Below are 6,345 nucleotides of genomic sequence, written 5' to 3'. Positions count from 1 at the left end.
TGACTGCAATAAAGAAGGCCAATGCTATGCTGGGGATTATTAGGAAGGGTATTGAAAACAGATCAGCCAATATAATAATGCCCCTATATAAATCAATGGTGAGACCTCATTTGGAATACTGTGTGCAGTTCTGGGCACCACACCTTAAAAAGGATATTATAGCTTTGGAAAAAGTGCAGAAAAGGGCAACTCAAATGATAAAAGGGTTGGAACACTTTCCCTATGAGGAAAGGTTAAAGCGCTTAGGGCTCTTTAGCTTGGAGAAAAGACGACTGAGGGGTGACATGATCGAGGTTTATAAGATTATGCATGGGAAAGAGCAGGTAAAGAAAGAGGTACTTTTCTCCCTTTCTCACAATACAAGAACTCGTGGGCACTCCATGAAACTGCAGAGCGGTCGGGTTAGAATGGATAGAAGGAAGTACTTCTTCACCCAAAGAGTGATTAACACTTGGAATTCACTGCCACAGGAAGTGGTGGGTGCTACAAGCATGGACGGCTTCAAAAGGGAATTAGATAAGCATATGGAGCAGAGGTCCATCAGTGGCTATTAGCCACAAGGTATAGCTAGGGGCTCTGGGGCAAGTGATGCTCTGTCTTCTTGGTGCTTGGGGGGGGGTCAACAGTGGGAGGGCTTCTAATGTCCTGGCCCCACTGCTGGACCTCCTGATGGCACTGGTATTTCTGGCCACTGTGTGACACAGAGTGTTGGACTGGATGGGCCTTTGGCCTGATCCAACATTGGCGTCTCTTATGTTCTTATGTTCTTATGACTGCGGCAAAACTTAGCAACCAGGCGAAGAGAGGCCAGGCTACAAGGGAGCCGCTCAGCCAGCCCAGAGTTCTAACAGGAGCCTGGCCGATCAGGCAGCTGGCTAATTGGTAGCAGCATTTAACTCCACACTCTGGGCAATACTCTTTGTGGAAGCAGCAACTCAGCTTCCTGCTGCTAGCATCCACTCTGGCTCGGCTCTTGCACCCAGACCTTCAGACCCTCTGGCTTTAGACTTGGCTCTGTGTTCCTGGCTCCTGACCCCAGCTTGGCTTTGGACTACATTTCTGGCTAGCAATTTGGACTTGGCTCTGTGTTCCTGGCTCCTGACCCCAGCTTGGATTTTTGGACTTTGTCTTCTTGGCTCCTGACCTTGGCTTGTTCTGGACTCCCTTTGACTGGCACCCCAGCCCGTGACAACAGTAAAATAAACCGTGTAATAAACTACAATCCTATTTTGTTATACAAGTGGCCTCCTGAGTTGTTACATTATGTTACAGTGCTAATCCCTTTATAAAAATGCCCTGCTGAAGAACACTTCTGTTTTGCACATTCTGTAAAATGATATGAGCCCTGTGATTGCCTGACAACTGCATTCCTGATGCAAGGATCCATGGAAGATGCAGTGGTGAAGAATCCTCACCAATTAGGGTCACAGGGAGCACACTCTTGTACCTGTAACAGAGTTAGACTGAGCCAAATTAACTCATTTCAGCCAAACCCAGTTCAAATGGGGGGGGGGAGCAACCCATCCCTTGTAATAGCTAAAACATTCATGACCCTAAAAGCAGTTTGTCCAAAAAGGCTCCATTTGAGAAATGCCAGAACATTCATAATGCCTCAGAGATTGTGTTTTGCGGGTATATCTTAGGTTTGCCATTTGCCTGCTTTGGGAGGGCAATCTCTTGGCGGCTCAGCCCTTCGCATCTGCCCTTTCATCCAGGTCAGCGGGAGAAATGTGGGAGCGGAAATGAGGCTGCACAACACATCAACGTTACATCTAACCTTTCACCCAGCTGTGATATTGACCAGTCTCAAGATGTCATTTCTGCCCCCTTGCCTACCTCCAAAGCTCCTGGGCATGCCAGGCAATCCAGCATCTGTATACTACAAGCTTAAACTGATTGAATATACCTCCGTCTCCTCAAGAAGCCTTGGGAAATGTCACTCAGAAGGGGCAAGGAAGTCTGAGATTTTGTTAGGACAGCATACTCCACACCTTTGGAAAATTACAATTCAAGAATTCCTTTAGGGAACCCATAGCAGTTAAACTTATATGAAACCATTTTTAAATATAGATATGCTTCCCTTGCCTTAAAAGCAGGAACTCTGATTTGCTGCCACCTTACTTCTGTAAGATGTAAGCATATATATCAAAGTTAAGGATAAGTGTCCCATGCATGCCCCAAATCACAGTCACTGGACCATTCACATGTAGCTTTACCATACCTGTGACCAATGTTACCTCTAAGCTGTGGGGTCTTATGAGCAAAAACTCTACTTTGCGAGCTACTGGCATTAAAGTGGTGAGCGAGCAATTTGGCTACTGCATAAGTTAGTTTGCTCTGGAGCCATCCTTCCTGAGCAAAGACAAAAATGTGTGAGCTGGAGGCTAAAAAACTGTGAGCTAGCTCACACTAACTCAGCTTAGAGGGAACATTTCCTGTGACTGATGGCCTAAGCAGGAATGCCACTGGAGTGCTAATTCCACACATAGGCAAACAGTAAATATCCTCAAACACAACAGAGCAAACATGGAACATTATATAGATACATACTACCTGCAGTCCTTATCATTTAGGAATTTTCAGTACCCACAGCCCTCTTGCACATATGAGTTTTCAGACAGCCTGCAACAATACTCAAAAATATTTTTTTTCTTTCCATGCTTTGTTGCCTGGAATTCACATTAGACAAGAGATTATTTTAATCTTCATTTAAAATATAATTTTAAATGTTTACAATGTTATACTGTTTCTGTCCTTTGCTGCTTCTCTGACAGGACCAAATTTCTGCATACCAATCCCCAAAAGATAAGCCAATACTACCAGGAGAAAAGGAACAGCTCCTGGAAAGCAAAACCTCTACCCTTGCTTCCCTCATGAAAATACAATAATAACAGCAGGACATTTCTATTTCTAGTTCTACGATTTGCTGCACCATAGTTTCAGAAGCAATTCAGGTATCACAGCAAAATTCTTGAGGGAAACCCTTTCAAGCCACAGCCAGACATTCTACCCTTATACGGACTACAGAAAAGCACCACTCTCCCCATGCTAATACACAATCAGAAGGCAGCATGCATATGCATTCAGTACATGACGGGTATGATTCGGCGTGCGCCATGTAGCCAGGTTAACATGAATTCGCCTGGTATCCCAGCTCTCGTGTCCTCAAAAAGCGTCACTGCGACGAGCCAGTTAGCAGTCTCTGGTGGGCTTCCAAGTTGAAACTTTGAACTGCACATTTCCAAACGAAAGAAAACCGGCAAACAAGGCGAGACGCAGGAAAGGGGTAGGAGAAGAAGAAAGCGAGTGACCGGGCAAGCACTAGGCGAAAGCGTGAAGGGGGAAGAAACACAGCTGAGGGGGGCACAGAAGCAGGAAGCAGGGTAGAAAATGGGAGGGGGGCGCAACACACGAGGGTATGGAATAATGACAGTTTATCGGCAGCCACCAGCTTCCTTGGCTTTCCCCTGGACCTCCTGGTACCTGGGCCGCTGTCGGTCCCTTCGCGTGTTTCCCCCGTGGATTCCCACCAAGGCTCCTCCAGAGCGTCCCCCATGCTGCCGATCTGCTACAGGCCACGCTGCTCTTTACCAAAGGAGGAGGAGCCACTGCCGGCAGCCGCTTCAAGCCAGAGAAGCCCGCCCAGAGGAAGCCTTGTGGGCCGGGCTTCAGAAAAACCAGAAGCGGAGACGGCATCGTGAGATTTTTTTCGCCATGCTTGTTTGTGTAGGGGCTAGTATTAGCCCTTTGGGATTCGCTTCACTTGTGAGTGGGTGGCACGGGGGTGACCAGCCTGCTCTAAAACTATGGGAAACGGTAAATGTCGGATCTACATGGATCCTCTTGAATTCATATGATTTTTACATTGAAACGAAATAAAACTACCATCATATTGTAGGCCATGTGTTAATCTATAGGGGGCACCACAAAAATCACGCATCCACAGATTCGTGGCACCACAACAGCGCAAACACATGATTCCAAAGCACGGATCCTCATGAATTCATATGATTTTTACTAAAACAAAATAAAACCACCATCATACTGCAGACCATGTCTTGAACTATAGGCAGCACTCCAAAAATCATGTCCCCACGAATTCGTGGCACCACAAAACTGCAAAAACATGGTTCCAAAGCATGGATCCTCAGGGTTTTTCAATTGGGTCACTCCAAACACACGATCAAATCACATAACACGTCCACGTCCACAGCTTGCACCACAAAAATCACAGATCCACTGCTTCGTGGTGACACCATTCTGCAAAAACATGATTCTGAAGCACGGATCCTGATGGATGCTTGGGTTTTTTCTGTTGGAACACCACAAACATACCATGAAATCCCATATCATGTGCATGGCCACAGCCTGCACCACAGAAATCATGGTGCCACGGCTCTGTGGCAACACCATGCTGCAAAAACATGGTTCCGAAGCACGGATCCCTCATGGATCCTTATGATTTTTGCATTGAGTCACCCTAACATCACCATCAAATAATATGCCTTCTCCATGGCCACAGAATGCAGCACAGAAATCATATGTCCATGGCTTCGTGGCAACACCATGGTGCCAAAACATGGTTCTGGAGCATGGATCCTCATGGATGCTTGTGGTTTTTGTGTTGGGACACCCCAAACATACCATTAAATCCCATACCATGTCCATGGCCACTACTTACACCACAGTATTCATGGGTCCCCAGCTTTGTGGCAACACCATGCTGCAAAGACATGTTTCCAAAGCACATATCCTCATGGCTCCTCAAGGTTTTTGCATTGGGTCACCATGAACTCACTATCAAATGTGCATGGCACAGCTCGCACCACAAAAGTCATGGATCCATGGCTTCGTGGCAACACCATGAAGCCACAACATGGTTCTGAAGCATGGATCCTCACAGATCCTCAGGGTTTTTGCATTGGAAACAGGTTATACCACAAAGATCATGGATCCACAGCTTCATGGCAACACCATTCTGCATAAACATGGTTCTGAAGCACGGTTCCTCATGGATCCTTATTCTTTTTGCATTGGGTCACCCCAACATCACCATTAAATTACAAACCTTGTCCATGGCCACAGAATGCAGCACAGAAATCACATATCCACGGCTTCATGGTAACACCATGCTGCCAAAACATGGGTCTGGAGCATGGATGCTTGTGGTTTTTGTGTTGGGACACCCCAAACATACCATTAAATCCCATACCATGGCCATGGCCACTACTTACACCACAGTATTCATGGGTCCCCAGCTTTGTGGCAACACAATGAAGCCACAGCATGGTTCTGAAGCATGGATCCTCATGGATCCACAGTGTTTTTCCAATGGGTCACCCGAAACACAAGATAAAATCACATAACATGTCCATGGCAAAAGCTTGCACCACAAAAATCATATGTCCACAGCTCCGTGGCGACACCATGCTGGAAAAAGACAGTTCTAGAGCATGGATCCTAATTGATCCTCAGGGTTTCGGCACTGGGTCACCATGAGCACACCATCAAATGACATATCATGTCCACCGGCACAGCCTGAACCACAGAAATCATGGATCCACCGTTTCACAGCAACACCATCAACAAAAACATGATTCTGAACCATGGATCCCCATAGATCCTCAGTGTTTTTGCATAAGGACACCTCAAACACACCATCAAATCACAGAATGTGTCCATGGCAACAGGTTGTACCACAAAAATCATGGATCCACAGTTTTGTGGCAACACCATTCTGCAAAAACACGGTTCTAGAGCACAGATCCTCATGGATCCTCAGGGTTTCGGCATTGGGACACCCCAAACACATAATCAAATCTCATATCATGTCCATGGCAACAGCTTACACCAAAAAAATCACAGATCCACAGCTTTACGGAGACACCAATCTGCAAAAACATGGTTCTGAAGCATGGATCCTCAGGGTTTTTGCACTGCATCACCATGGGTCACCTCCTCATGGATCCTCAGGGTTTCGGCATTGGGACACCCCAAACACATAATCAAATCTCATATCATGTCCATGGCAACAGCTTACACCAAAAAAATCACAGATCCACAGCTTTACGGAGACACCAATCTGCAAAAACATGGTTCTGAAGCATGGATCCTCAGGGTTTTTGCACTGCATCACCATGAACACACCATCAGATCACATATCATCAGCCTGAGCAATAGAAATCATGTATCCATAGCTTTGTGGCAAATCCATGCAGCCAAAACATGGTTCTGAAGCACGAATCCTCATGGATCCTCATGGGTTTTGCATTGGATCACCCTAAACACACCATCTAATCACATATCATGTCCATGGCCACAGCTTGTGCCAACGAAGTCATGGAT

Source organism: Gekko japonicus, unplaced genomic scaffold (assembly GCF_001447785.1).
Source record: "Gekko japonicus isolate JY-2015 unplaced genomic scaffold, Gekko_japonicus_V1.1 scaffold241, whole genome shotgun sequence".
Lineage (NCBI taxonomy): Eukaryota > Metazoa > Chordata > Lepidosauria > Squamata > Gekkonidae > Gekko > Gekko japonicus.
Note: the sequence above shows the minus strand (reverse complement) of the source record.